The sequence below is a fragment of the Ascaphus truei genome, chromosome 17 (genome assembly GCF_040206685.1).
Source record: "Ascaphus truei isolate aAscTru1 chromosome 17, aAscTru1.hap1, whole genome shotgun sequence".
In the NCBI taxonomy this organism is placed as follows: Eukaryota; Metazoa; Chordata; class Amphibia; order Anura; family Ascaphidae; genus Ascaphus; species Ascaphus truei.
The window spans coordinates 31137170-31152389 of record NC_134499.1 but is presented as its reverse complement, the minus strand read 5'-3'; the positions used below and the strand labels follow the sequence as shown (position 1 = coordinate 31152389).

At 46.4% G+C, this 15220-nt stretch overlaps 2 protein-coding genes across 2 annotated transcripts in view; one reads left to right on the top strand and one right to left on the bottom strand.

Moving 5' to 3' along the window:
* Positions 1–15220, bottom strand: part of TMEM43 (transmembrane protein 43) — a 268845-nt gene that overhangs the window by 197669 nt on the left and 55956 nt on the right. The gene's annotated exons all lie outside the window — the stretch shown is intronic.
* ALDH1L1 (aldehyde dehydrogenase 1 family member L1) overlaps positions 4415–15220 on the top strand; it is a 108870-nt gene continuing 98064 nt past the window's right edge. Inside the window, exon 1 of the mRNA XM_075574611.1 lies at positions 4415–4629. The gene's annotated coding sequence lies outside the window, so the exon portion shown is untranslated. The remainder of the gene's footprint in view (positions 4630–15220) is intronic.

The window sequence follows — 15220 nt, the reverse complement described above, 5'->3', positions numbered from 1 at the left end:
CCCCCTCCCTTTGACGCCCCCCCCTCCCTTTGACGCCCCCCCCTCCCTTTGACGCCCCCCCCTCCCTTTGACGCCCCCCCCCCTCCCTTTGACGCCCCCCCCCCTCCCTTTGACGCCCCCCCCCCCTCCCTTTGACGCCCCCCCCCCCCTCCCTTTGACGCCCCCCCCCCTCCCTTTGACGCCCCCCCCCCTCCCTTTGACGCCCCCCCCCTCCCTTTGACGCCCCCCCCCCCTCCCTTTGACGCCCCCCCCCCCTCCCTTTGACGCCCCCCCCCCCCTCCCTTTGACGCCCCCCCCCCCCTCCCTTTGACGCCCCCCCCCTCCCTTTGACGCCCCCCCCCTCCCTTTGACGCCCCCCCCCTCCCTTTGACGCCCCCCCTGCCTTTGACGCCCCGCGCGCACACACTGACTGACTGCCGCACGCACGCACACACTGACTGACGCGCACACAAAGCCTGACTGACGCACGCACACACTGACTGAGGCACACACTGACTGTGTGTGCGTCAGTCAGTCTGTGTGTGTTTGTGTTTCTGCCTCAGACTCACTGACGCGCGAGCAAACACACAGTGACTGACGCACACACGCTACATGAAGCTGTAAAGGAGGGAGGGAGGGGGGGGGACTGGATTGATGTGAATGGGGGACAAACAGAGAGAGGGGGGAGGAGAGAGAGGAACGGGAACATTACATCCCGGGCAACGCCGGGTCTCTCAGCTAGTATAGTATAAGATACTATATTAGTGAAAGCACTGTATGTTTGCCTGCCTGGATGTCCGGTGTCCCTAGCGGCAATCTCATTGGTCCCTTGGGCCGCCCGCCCCCGCACACCTCTCATTGGCCTCACACACTCACACCACCCCCTTGGCCCGCCCCTGAGGCGGAGTGACGGGCCAAAGGTCCACAAAAAAAACCAAAAAAAAACACACACACACACACACACACACACACACACACACACACCTCACCCCCCCCCAAGCTTACCCCCCCCCCAAGCTCACACCCCCCCCCCCAAGCTCACACCCCGGCGCCGCTACAGTCAGCGGGGGAGCGGAGCGAGCGCCCGGGACACACGCGGGGGAGCGGCCAAACACGCTGCCTCCCGCCTCACATCCACGTGGGAACGGCCGGATGGGTGAGGCAGCATACCCACGGGCCTCGCCGCACGCTCCTCGGCACCGGCTCACCTCTCCCACCCCCCTCACAGCAAAGACCAGCCTACCCGGCGCCGCCTGCAACGCTCCTCGGCACCGTCGCCTCACCTCGAGCGGGGGGGCTCCCACCCTGCAGGAGGCCTCACCTCGAGCCGGAGGGCAGCGGGGGGGCTCCCGCCCTGCAGGAGGCTTCACCTCGAGCCGGTGGGCAGCGGGGGGGCTCCCGCCCTGCAGGAGGCCTCACCTCGAGCCGGGGGGCTGCGGGGGGGGCTCCCGCCCTGCAGGAGGCCTCACCTCGAGCCGGAGGCCAGCGGGGGGGCTCCCGCCCTGCAGGAGGCCTCACCTCGAGCCGGAGGGCAGCGGGGGGATCCCGCCCTGCAGGAGGCCTCACCTCGAGCCGGAGGCAGCGGGGGGGGCTCCCGCCCTGCAGGAGGCCTCACCTCGAGCCGGAGGGCAGTGGGGGGGCTCCCGCCCTGCCGGGGGGGCTCCCGCCCTCCCGCCCTCCCGCCCTGCAGGAGGCCTCACCTCGAGGAACATGCTGCCGACTGCAAGGTAAGCAGCTCTCCCCCCACACCCCCCCATTCCTTCATTGCCAGCCTCAACCCTCCATACACACACACACACTATATATATATGTGTGTGCGCCTACATGTGTGTGTGTGTGTGGTCTCTGTGTGTGTGTGTCTCTGTGTATGTGTATGTGTATGTATGTATATATATATATATATATATATATATATATATATATATATATACACATACACATACACATACACAGAGACACACACACACAGAGACCACACACACACACACATGTAGGCGCACACACACACATGTAGGCACACACACACACACACACACATGTAGGCACACACACACGTCCACACACACACACATGTAGACACACACACACATGTAGACAGACACACACACACGTAGACAGACACACACGTACACACACACACACACACACCTATACAGACACACGTATACACACACACACGTATACACACAGGCACACGTAGACACACAGACACACGTAGACACACAGACACACGTAGACACACAGACACACGTAGACACAAAGAAACACGTAGACACACAGACACACGTAGACACACAGACACACCTATACACACAGACACACACCTATACACACACACACACCTATACACACACACACACACACACGTATACACACACACACACGTATACACACAGACACACACGTATACACACAGACACACACGTATACACACAGACACACACGTATACACACAGACACACACGTATACACACAGACACACACGTTTACACACACACACACACACGTACACACACGTATACACACACACACACACACGTAGACACACACACACGTACAAACACACACGTACAAACACACACAGACGTAGACACACACACACACGGTATACGCACACACACGTAGACACACACACACACGTAGACACACACACGTATACGCACACACACGTATACACACACACACGTAGACACACACGTAGACACCCACACACGTATACACACGCACGTAGACACACACACATGTACACGTAGACACACACACACATGTACACGTAGACACGTACACACACACACATGTACACGTATACTCACACACATGTACACGTACACACACACATGGAGACATACACACACACATGGAGACATACACACACGCACATGTACACACACACACACACACACACATGTATACATACACATAATGTATACACACACACATGTATACACACACACACACACATACACACGTGTATACACACACAAACATGTATACACACAAATGTACACACACACATGTATACACACACACACACACATACTATGTATACACACAAACATGTATACACACGTGTATATACACATGTGTATACACACACATGGAGACATACACACACGCACATGTACACATACTGTATACACACACACATGTATACACACACACACACACACGTGTATACACACACATGTATACACACACGTATACACACACACAAACATGTATACACACACACAAACATGTATACACACACACAAATGTATACACACACAAATGTACACACACACACATGTACACACACACACACACACATACTATGTATACACACAAACATGTATAGACACACACAAACATGTATACACACATGTGTATACACATGTGTATACACACATGTGTATACACACACGTACACATGTATACACACACACACAATATATACATACACACAATGTCTACACACACATGTGTATACACGTCTATACACACATGTGTATACACACACATGTGTATACACACACACACACGTACACATGTATACACACACACACACATACAATGTATACACACAAACATGTATACACACACACAAACATGTATACACACACACGTGTATACACACACACGTGTGTATACACACACACGTATACACACACACACACTATCCCCAGCAAAACCACATCAGCACACCGCTATCCCATGCCCCCCCAGCACACTGGCATTCTCGGCTCCCCACCATTCCCAGCCCCCATCAACACCATCAGCACCCACACATCGGCACCTTTGCACCTCCCCCATCGGCACACCCACATCCGCACCCCCACATCCGCACCCCCACATCAGCACCAAACCCTCCAAAATCAGCACACCGATACAATCACCATCAGTACAGCCACAGCAGCACTACCACCGCACATGGGCCGCGTTGACCACTCCTCACCCAAATGCCACACCCACACCACAAACATCCCGGGCAACGCCGGGGCTCTCAGCTAGTGTCTATATAATTTTTTAAGTGGCACTGATTGATGTGTCCATGAAAAGCAGCATTGGGGAGTATTAACTGTCAGAATGTGTATAACAAGTTCCAGCTCTCTTCCCCTCCCCCCCCCCTCCTCACTACTGCATGGCAGAGCAGAGCCCAACATCTGTAAAGAGTCAAAACATTCCACATGTGGTTCAGCTCTAGTGTTCCAAGAAGTAATACATTACCCACAGGATATGAAACAATCGACTTGAAAGCGCCCTGATCGTTGTGCTGAAGGGCGACAGTGTACCAGTAAACACTGCCACATTTCCACCTATGCTCTCTGTCTGACTGCATTTAGTGCGGCGGACTTCAGCACTGATGGGGTTAAGCGGCGGCGTGACAGGAGCCGTGCCCCCCCTGAATACTTTTCCGAAACACTTCTTTATTATTTAACAATCCTTTTCCTTCCTCTGCATTGCAGGTACCCATGCGGTAAATGGTTTAGAAAGCAGCTCCCCGGGAAACGGCAGACCAACAAAACTTATTGTCACAGAACGACTGCACGGTAACCTGTTCTTCTGCGGACATCGGAAGGCGTCCTATAGCTGCCATTTTAAAATCCCCTGGCAGCCTCATCAGTGGACACTCCTGGCAACTGACCACAGGGGAGGTTGTTTTTAATGAAGGTATTTTTAGTGAGATAAGTTTGCAGTCTTGAGTGGGTGTTATACACGTTATAAGGAGAAAGTAACACTTTGCTGTAATTATTATCTAATGTTGGAGTTACTGTAAAAAAACATTGTTGGTCAAAATATTCTGAATAGTGTTAATTCGAAACAAAATATAGGCATTTAATTCTATTGGCCTCTTGCCCATTTTTCTGTCAGTAGGAGATGCCGCTTTTTACATTTGGGATAAAAACCTGTGGATTTACTAGGGAGTCTCAGCAAAGAAATAAAGGAAAGAATTCTTGTAAACAGCATAAATAGGTTTAACTGAAGGGCCGTTCTGGAACGGTGATAGTTTGGCAGTGCTACTGCTTGTAATTACACTTTATTTTTAAAGCTTTAGGGAAATATTCCTTACTCCGAATGTTAAACTGGTTTAGAATGCCTAGAAACCAGGGTACCGCTGCTTTTTAAAAGTGGTGACATCAAGGTTAAATGTGTGCTTTAAAATTGATCAGAAGGGACTTCAGCTTTAAGACAAGTGACTAGACTGTTTAAAATGTCAGCACACATAGGTCTTTTCTCATGAGCACACAGCACCTTAGCTCCCTCAGTAGCTGGTAAAGAATGCTTTGATAATCCACTTCTGCTCTCTGAAGCCTGTAAGCCATTTTCCTGGGTTTAATGCAGATCATTAATCAAACATTGAGCTTCCAAATGGATCTGGTTTCCCCAGTTTGGAGTGTGTTCAGCTTGTAAAGTGACTGATAAGAAAGGCCGTCATGCAAAACTCCAAAGTCCCTGTTTCCAGCCGCCCAATGTCTTGCCCAAGGACAGACCTCAGATTGCAGAGCCAACATTTCACATGGTGAGCCATCAAATCAGCAAAATATTGCCGACTTCAGCTCCAGGCAGACGTCTAGTGGACTGGAGATTACACAAGCGCTCCTCTAATTAAAACTAAGCAGCCAATGTGGACCTGACTTACTGCAATCTAAGACTTGGTACCCCAGCCATTGCCAAATCAATTGCTTCCATAGGCAACTCTATCCTGTCTGCAGGCCATATCCCCAAGACCTGGAAAACTGCCAGAGTTGTCCCAATCTTCAAAAGTGGGGACAAAAACTCTGTCTCAAACTACATGCCAATCTCTCTTCTCCCAATACTATCCAAAGTCATGGAATAATGTGTTCACTCCCAATTAAGCGACTACTACACAAAGACAAATTTCCCTAGCCAATTCCAATCAGGCTTTAACCCTAAACACTTCACGGTAACTACCCTGCTAAAAGTTTGCAATGAAATCCAGTATGGAATGGAACGGGGACAACTCACTGGTGCAGTATTCCTAGATTTTGCAAAGGCTTTTGATACCAGGTTATCATACTCTGGAATAGGGAAACATGCTTTAAACTGGTTTCCTTCCTACCTATCAGGTAGATCCCAACATGTGTCCATCTCAGGCCCTAACTCCAACCCCTTGTATATCACCTGTGGTGTCCTGCAAGGCTCTGTTCTGGGACCCCTACTCTTCTCGGTGTTCATCAATGATCTTCCTACAGCTTGTAAGGGAGCTTCAATACACATGTACTTGTATTCAGATGAGACAATCTTATATGCACACAGCCATAGCCTCTCCGACTTTGAAAACATACTTCAATCTGACTTTTTGAGACTTGAAAATTGGATTTCCCAAAACAAACTGTTTTTAAACACTGACAAGACTGTAACAATGGTATTTAGGACCAAGGCTAATTGTTTTAAGCTTCCAATGACTTAGCCCCAGATCAGAACCAATGCTAACACCACCCTAACTCCTGTTACTAGTTTTAAATACTTGTGCATATGGTTTGTCTCCCATTTAACATTTGGGATGCACATTGATACCTTGACATTCAAAACCTATGCCAAACTAGGTGTACTTTACAGGAACAAATCCTCCCTAAGTCTGCTGGTCAGAAAGCGTATCGCACAGCAGATGCTAATGCTAATTATCGACTATGGGGACATAGTATACGGCTCGGCACCCCAAACCCACCTTAGCAAACTTGATACCCTCAAATTCAATATGCCGTTTTGTTCTCCAATGCAACTACAACACACATCACTGCGAAATGCTTAAAGAACTAGATTGGTCATCACTTGAGTCTAGGCGAAAAATTAATTTTTCCTTTCTTGCATTCAAATACTTTCTGGGCAAGCTACCCATCTATCCGAACAAGCTCCTCACCCCTACCACATGCAGCAATTATCATCTGAGATCTGACTCCAAGAGACTGTTCATGGTCCCAAGGCTCAGCAAAGTATCCGGCCGCTCCTCCTTCTCTTACCGTGCACCCCAAAACTGGAACAATCTACCGGAGACTCTCACAGCCACCACCAGTCTAAGTTCTTTCAAAACTAAGACTGTCTCACATTTTAATCTGGTCTGTAACTGTTATATACGCCTATAATATATATTATCTCTTGCTGTGCACGCTATGTCTTGTATGTAATGTATACCCTGTTCACTTACTGTATGTAACTATGTATTTGTAACCATGTATTATTTGTCATCTTAACTCTATGCCCAGGAGATACTTGAAAACGAGAGGTAACTCTCAATGTATTACTTCCTGGTAACACATTGTATAAATAAATAATTTATATAAAACGTTATCAAGTAAACTCCCATTGCCTCTGCTTAATGTGTTTATACATCCACTGATAAAGGAGAGGGTAGGTGCACTCATAATTACGGGGAAGAGCAGCCAAGGGTGCTCAGAAAGCTCGGCGAGTTGGGGGTATATCAGATTCTGGAAAGAAAGACGGGACTCTAGTGGTCTTGACAAAAAAATGTTTTAGTAGTGCAAAAGTACAAATCAACATTCTGGCCCTAGTGTGGACCACCTGTTAGGGTTGCCAGGTGTCCAGTATTGAGCCAGACTGTTCTGTATTTGGACACTATCCAGTAGAAAAATTAGAGGTAATACATGTCCAGTATGTGTCCAGTATTACCTGCTCTGGACATAGTGACCTGACTGCCTTTGAGGGCTGTGGGATTTCCCTGAGCAGGGAGAGAGCAGGCCTGTTGCTAGGGGGCTGGGCAGCTTCCTCAACTCTGGCTGCTGCTCGGTAATGCAGCCAATCAATCAGGTGGTGTCAGGAGCCTGGGGGTGGGGCCAATGAGAGGAGGAAACGGCATGAAGAGGTGTGTGTGTGTGTGTGTGTCTCGAGCGCATCACAACTTTCACCATTGTGTCAGGTATTTTTGGAGAAGTCACCTGGCAACCCTACTTCTAGTCCACACTGGGACCGAAATGTTGATCCTTGTACCTTGGAGTACTGTCATTATACATCCACTGACAGTCATCAGTAAACCTTCTAACGTTAGTATGGATTTTGTTTCCTATTACCAACAATGGATGTTCACATGAAGAAGACTCGGGAGGCTTGGACACACAATCACATCTGTGGACTTTCTTACAGGTCCATTAAAAACAATTCCTGCCTATAACTTCTCCAGTGCATCAGCAATACTGTCTCAATCAGCGCAAGTTTGATTCCAACCTTAGCCACTTACCCTTGTCCTGTGTGACCTCGGGCAGCAAGGTACGTCTTCCTTTATTTTCTATGATTAATATGGAGCTGATTCTGCATGGATTTTTAACGCGGTTTTGCTGCCTTCAGACTTTAGTAAATGGCCATATTTACCAAGCCATGCTATTCCATACGACCCCTTGCCTGCACTGCAAGACGCCTTAGTGACGTGAAAAAGCCATAAGGAGGCCTATGTATCCAGGGAAAAGTTGTGCAATTGAGGGGCAAAAAACCCTGCAACAGATGTATACAAGAAGAAAAAAAAACTATTGATTTGAATGGGATTTGTTCCTTTAATATATCATTTTTGACACCAGGATTGTACTACTTTCGCTTTGTTTTATATGTCCCATGGTGTCTTCCAGCACTGGAAAGTGTCTTGTAGAATAGCACCACTTAGTAAAAATGGGCTACAAATCTCTATATCTCCTTCATTGCCAGAAGGGCCAGCAACACATTGTTTGCCCCCTCTGGAGTAACAGAAATAAAGCATGGCTATTTCCCCCAAAGTGTATTACACACTGAGCAAATGATTAAACTCAATGGACATGTCATAACTCAACATTAACTACCCATCTAAAGACTCCTTCACTTGTTACTGTGTTCTGCTGCAATTATCCCGTGCTGCTCCAGTGATAACGAGGAAATAATTACAAGGTGTATTTCTTTTCTTGGTCATGGGTTTTATGACCATACTGAATATCAGCCGATTGGGACTTGCGGGTAAAACCTGCCAGTGCATTCCCACCCAGGAGACTGCGTAGTGTTTTTTTCACAGTAGAGATCGGAGATGTTCTTAGCTCTTCTGTCATACAGATGTGGTCCCGGTGAAAGCTCTGAGCTGTGGGTTCGTCATTCCTGTGGTATGGTGTTCTATTTATACACGTTGTTAAAAAGATGATGTTCCTATCAGACTTGGCCTCTCTTCTGTAGGATTGTAGAGTATTGGTAGCAAGACGGCGAGAAGCAAGATAACCGTTTGCAGATTGATGACATTATGTCTGAAAAGGGTATTATTACTCAACGTTAGATAAGTACGTCCTCACCATGTGGGACATTGGGGATAACCATATTAAATAAGGAAAAGATCATTCCTATTTCTAGTGAATAGAAATACCTCTTGTGGTGCGTTTGCATGTCTCAGACATGCCTGCAAAACTGCCTTTCCCCATTATCGCTTAGCAAACAGTGCTTCCAGGGATTCTGGGTAATGGCATGCAAATGAGCACAGTGTGTCACTCTTTACTGCTCATCCATTTTAATATGGAGCCCTATAAGCGTATGCCTGCCGAATTACACAGCTTTTCAGCACTGCCTGGGTTAAGAAGTGCAGAGCCTGTAACCCTGCTCACATCATGTTTCTGCACGAGGAGTTATATGGCCCAATGCTTACATTATTGCAGCTCTAGCTTCTGTTGACAAGTGGAACTGCCCCTCTAATCCTCATCCTGGTCTATCACGGATTTGATCCGCCCTGTGATAACCCTGCTCTCCTCATTAGGTGCCTCTGCCTTTTCTGGAGGGGAGTTTGCAAGAACCAGTTACAGAGCGAGTGGGGGGGGGGGTGGAGGGGGGAGCCCTCCCTGGAGTTTTATTGTAACTGCTTCACACAGTGAACCTTCCTATCACTATTACCTTTTATTTGTATGGCACCCACCTATTCCGTGGCGCAGTACAAAGTGGGAGGGAGGACAAAAGAGCACATATATGTTAAGACCATCTGGGACACCAGGAAGAGAGAGATTACAATTTAGGATTATGTTATATAGAGCTATACCAAGTATGTCTTATCCAGTTTTTACTAGGAAATTCTCTAAAGCACGTGCAGCCCCACTTACAATACAATGAATCTGCAAAAAAGTACAAGCGCTCAGCCATGCAACACTCTGGGACCGAAGATTATATTGAAACATTTTTGTGCATCAAAATGTCAGCACCAAAAAGTAATACAAAACCTTCATAAAATCTGCGTTGTATGTCTGAAGACTTCATACATCTGATGCATAATTTGTGGTTTGAAATGATGCCTGACGCATCCCATCAATGTTAAGTACCTGATTGATGCAATTAAAACAAAGACAGCATTGTGTGTACTTTTTTTTCATTTCTAACTAGTGTTCGTAAATATTAATGATTAGTGTAATAAATATTATTTGTAATCGCCATACTGTGAAAAGAACTTATTTTCTCAATATATATAATGCCTTCCGTGTCAAGTATATTTTTGGTGCATACATTCAACTTATTTCTGTGCCAACGCTAATTTTTTTCGGGGGGGGGGGGATTTGTGCCATGATGTAAATGGGGACGATTTTGATATTTGTTCTCCTTTTTTTGGCGTAGACGAACCTTTTTTTTTTTTTTTTTATACATAGTTAACATTGGTATCCCCAGCGCAGACCATTTCTGTGCGTCAAAAAAAAAACCCCACTCCTTTTTCACGGTGCTGCTCCAGATGGATAAATGGGGTTCATACAAGGCACACAAGCACAATTGAAATGGTATTTTCCATGCTCCAAGTTTGCACCCAAAGGAGCAGTTTGGGACATGTGGTGCAGTACGTAGGTGCTGCCGTTTTTCTTAAAGGTTTTAATTCTGTTTAATGCATCAACATGAGAATTCCAGAGAGGTAAAATATCACCGTTATTACATTCACAGCGGGGTCACGGGTCCAGGAAAAGTTATCACTGTGCAACTGTTCTACGTTTTCCACGGCTAATGCGGTTACGAGCACGTGGATACAATAAGGTTGTTTCAGAATGTGTGGGGTGTTTTTCAAGGCTTTGAATATTTAGGCCCTCAAACCTTGTAGGAAAAAACAGAACACAAAGTATCTCAAAATCCATATCTGTGAGCCGCTAGTTGTGGGGATATTATGATTTAGAGGTGGGCGAATCTGCTCAAATACGTTTCCTGGATTTTTTTCGCAATTTTTTTTCGCAATCCCCCCTCTCTTTCCCCCCCCCCTCCCCCAATCGGTTTCGCGGTGTAAAATCCGCAAACGGATTTGGTCGGTTTTAATCCGAGCGAATTCATCAAAAACCGTCATTGGATACAACCCGTCGGCGGAATCCCTGAATCCACGGATTGGATTCTACAAATCCGCCCACGTTCTGCGGAATCTGGGGGGTGTATTTGTAATAATAATGAAAAATCCGCAAAAACGCGAATCGCCATTTTTGACATTGATCCATTGAAATCCGCGGACTAAAAGGAACCGCCCGATCCGCTGCGGATCCAAATTCGCCCCGCTTCTAATTCCGATACCTTTTTATTCCAGGTATTGCTGAGGTGTTATTGCTGTGTTCGTCTCTCTGTGATTGTCCTCGTTATCCAACGTTTCACTTTACAACGAATGGCATATCCAACACTTTGCAATGCAAACCTAAGGGCTGTTTTGACCTGAATGTGTTATCCAACGCTCACCGCCGCAGGTTAACATGGGACTCACGTTACAACGGTTTCACTATCCAACGCTACGTCCAGAACGGATCCCGTTGGATAACCGAGGACCGCCTGTATTTGCTTTATCTATGTTTCCGTCATAGTACATAGTAACAGGGCCTCAAATAATGGGGATTTTTGCTGGTCCTGTTGCTAAAACCTGGGGTGCGCAAACAAGGGAGGCGCGAGTGTCTGGGGGGGGGGAGGGCGTGGGGTTTGCAGAGGCCCTGCGCGCTTTCCGAAGGCACTTAAATTAAATGCCGGGGAAGCGGTGAAGGCCTCTGTAAAACTGCACTTACCTTGGCTTCTGGAGACGCGTCGCCATGGCATTTGACGCCGCGGGGTCATGTGACGTCACGTTGCATGACGCCTGAGCAGAGGTAAGGGGGGGGGGCGCAGAGAGGGGGGCCCAGGGAAAATACATTGCACCGCCCTGTATTCACCCTTTTGTTGCCAGAGAGGCCTGCAACACACAGTGCATTCATTATAATACATACTTCAACTGTCTCTACTACTCTTTTCTACTTTCGAAAGCTCTCCCCGCTCAGTGCAAGTCTGTGTATGATCAGATCTCTTTCATTTTTACTCCAGATAGGGGCATTTTGGTGTTTATGGTGAATGTTTCCAAACCTCCGTAAACCAGCAGTATGGGCTTACCCGCTGCAGCGCCTGGCACAGCTCTGCTGTTTAATCCCTTCCAGTGCAGCGATGGTTAAGCCTGGCATATCCGAACTCCTGGGATTTTAGCCAATGCTTTGTAGACCCACATATTCCATCAGCTGACCACTAGAAGTATGAAAACATCCAAGATTTTAGTAAGAATGTAAATAATTCCGCGGACACGCTTCATCTGTTCACTGCAGAAAATGGGGTAATCCAAATGTGACTAATATGCACGCGGAGGGTTTTACTGTGTGTGCGTGTGTGTGTGTGCGCGCGCGTGTAAGGACCTAAGCGCGCACAGGGAGAGTTAATTCCCTGGACTTCCTGGCTATCTCGAGGAACACAGAGAGAGCGAGACTTGCACAGCGACCCACCCGTTACCTTCGCCATCGTCTCCGCTTGCGTCACCTGGCAGAGGCAGGGAGACAAGGATCCAAGACTGCGTCGCGAGAATAGGAACATGTAATACGTGACGGATCGGTGACGCACCTGCAAGCACTTATCCGCATTCCCAATGAGTATTACGCACAAAACGCAAGTGGATAGTCTGTGAGTTTAATACTTATACAGCAGCAGTCTCCCCTACTCCATGACAGGGTTTTTCCCCTCACGTATGGGCTTTGGGCATTACTCGAGCATTCTCTTTCTTCTGTGAGGGGTCCCAGACTACAAGCAGCAGCAGTGAATAGGAAAAGAATATTTAGATGTATATTCCTCAACGTATTACATATTATATTTTTAGATATTGATTTGTGTGCTTTAATTATACACACACACACACACACACACACACATATGCCTGATGCACGCAAAAGCATAGCTTAATATATACTTGGCTTCCCATCGGGAGCAAGCAGAAGGACGAGGATCACCAACCAGTCCTGGGGAGTACATATAGAGAGACATTTGCAGCACTCGCCTAAAGAAATTCAATATGAAATTTATGTATACCATCCAGCAGATCACATAGAAAAAATGGGCTCATGTTTTGTGTGTGATTTGCTGGATGGTACAAATACATTTCATATTGAATTTCCTTAGGCGAGTTCTGCAGATTCCTTTCTCTCTGTATGTACTATACGTGTGTGTGTGTGTGTGTGGTGTGGTGTGTTGTGTGTGAGAAGGGATTGGCGCACACACCCAACTAGTATAAGCCAGACTATTGGAGAGGATGTTGCTATCGGAGTTCCTAAAAGGTACTGTACAAAAATAACAAAGGAATTGGCACACCAATATATGCAAAAAAAACCTGTGAAGCCTTCATCAAGAACACACACACACACACAATCCTGCAACAGACAATAAAATAAATAGTGCCAAAAAGCCAGTGAAAATCAGGCACTGTAAGCCACTGACTGTTCTGGGGATGAGATAATGTGCAGAGAAAGAGAAGAAAGTATCCTACACAATAGCACTTCGGTATACAACATTTATTAGACACAATCACTAAAAGCGTTCCCCCTATTGCTCACAAGAGAGTAATGTACTGTGCATATCCTGATCTCTCACAAGAATGCATAATCCGAGGGTCAGCGCGAGTTGTTACATTAATTCATCCAATCAGTAAGAGCATCTCGTAAAACGAAGGAATCAAATGACTCACAAGTTGTACAGTGGCGAGAAAACGTTTGGTTACCGCAATGATAATGACAGAAATGCCATAGTTTTTCCATGATAACCTTCTTAAATCAAAACCAGTCTTTTCTTAAATATTCAATAGGGGTTTTATTAAGCAATTCCCTGTCTTTTGAAACAAAATGATGTATGAATTATACAAACAATGAGTAATTAAGAGTCTGGGTAAGTGCAAAAGTAAGTGAAACACTGGTTTTATCAGCTAAATTAAAGGGGATAATTAGAATCAGGTGTTTAAATAATTAGGTAGATCTTCAGGGGTGAGTTTGGGAGGCCCCACCCTATATAAAGATCTGAATCTTTGTGAGTTTGGTCTTCACCAAACAGGTGTGTGGAAACACATCATGCCACGATCAAAAGAAATCTGAGGACCTCAGAAAAGAGGTTATTGATGCTCATAAGTCTAGAAAGGGTTAAAAAAAAAAACATTTCTAAGGATTTATGACTTTACCAATCCACTGTCAGTCTACAAATGGAGAAAGTTCAAGACCACAGTCACTCTACCCAGGAGCGGTCATCCTACCAAAATCTTTCCAAGAACAAACCAGGAAATCATCCAGGAAGTCACAAAGAACCCCAGAGTAACATCCAAGGATCTGCAGGCCACTCTCGCCTTGGCTAATGTGAATGTTCCTGATTCAACTATCAGAAGAAGACTGAACAAGAATGGTATTCATGGAAGGATAACCAGGAGGAAATCGCTGCTTTCTAAAAAGAACATTGCTGTCTTCTGAGGTTCACCAAAGAGCACATAGATGATCCAGAAGACTTCTGGAACAATGTTCTATGGATAGACGAGTCAAAGGTAGAAACTTTTTGGCCCCAATAAGAAATGTTGTGTTTGGCGAAAACCAAAACTTTGTTCAAACAGCAGAACCTCATCTCAACCGTCAAGCATGGTGGTGGGAGTATGATGGTTTGGGGCTGCTTTGATGTCTCGGGACCTGGACGGCTTGCCATCATTGAAATAACAATGAATTCTGGATTGTATCAGAAGATTCTAGAGGAGAATGTTGGGCCACCTGTCTGTGAGCTGAAGCTGAAGTGAAAGTGGGTCATACAACAAACCAATAGTCTTAAACATACAAGCAGATCTACAAAAGAACGGCTGCAGAAGAAGAAATTCCGCATTTTAGAATGGCCTAGTCAATGTCTGGATTTAAACCCCATTGAAATGTTGTGGCAGGACCTGAAGCGAGCTGTCCATGCAAGGAAGCACTCAAATGTCGCCGAGGTGAAGCAGTTCTGTAAGGAAGAATGGGCCAAAATTCCTCAAAACTGATATGAG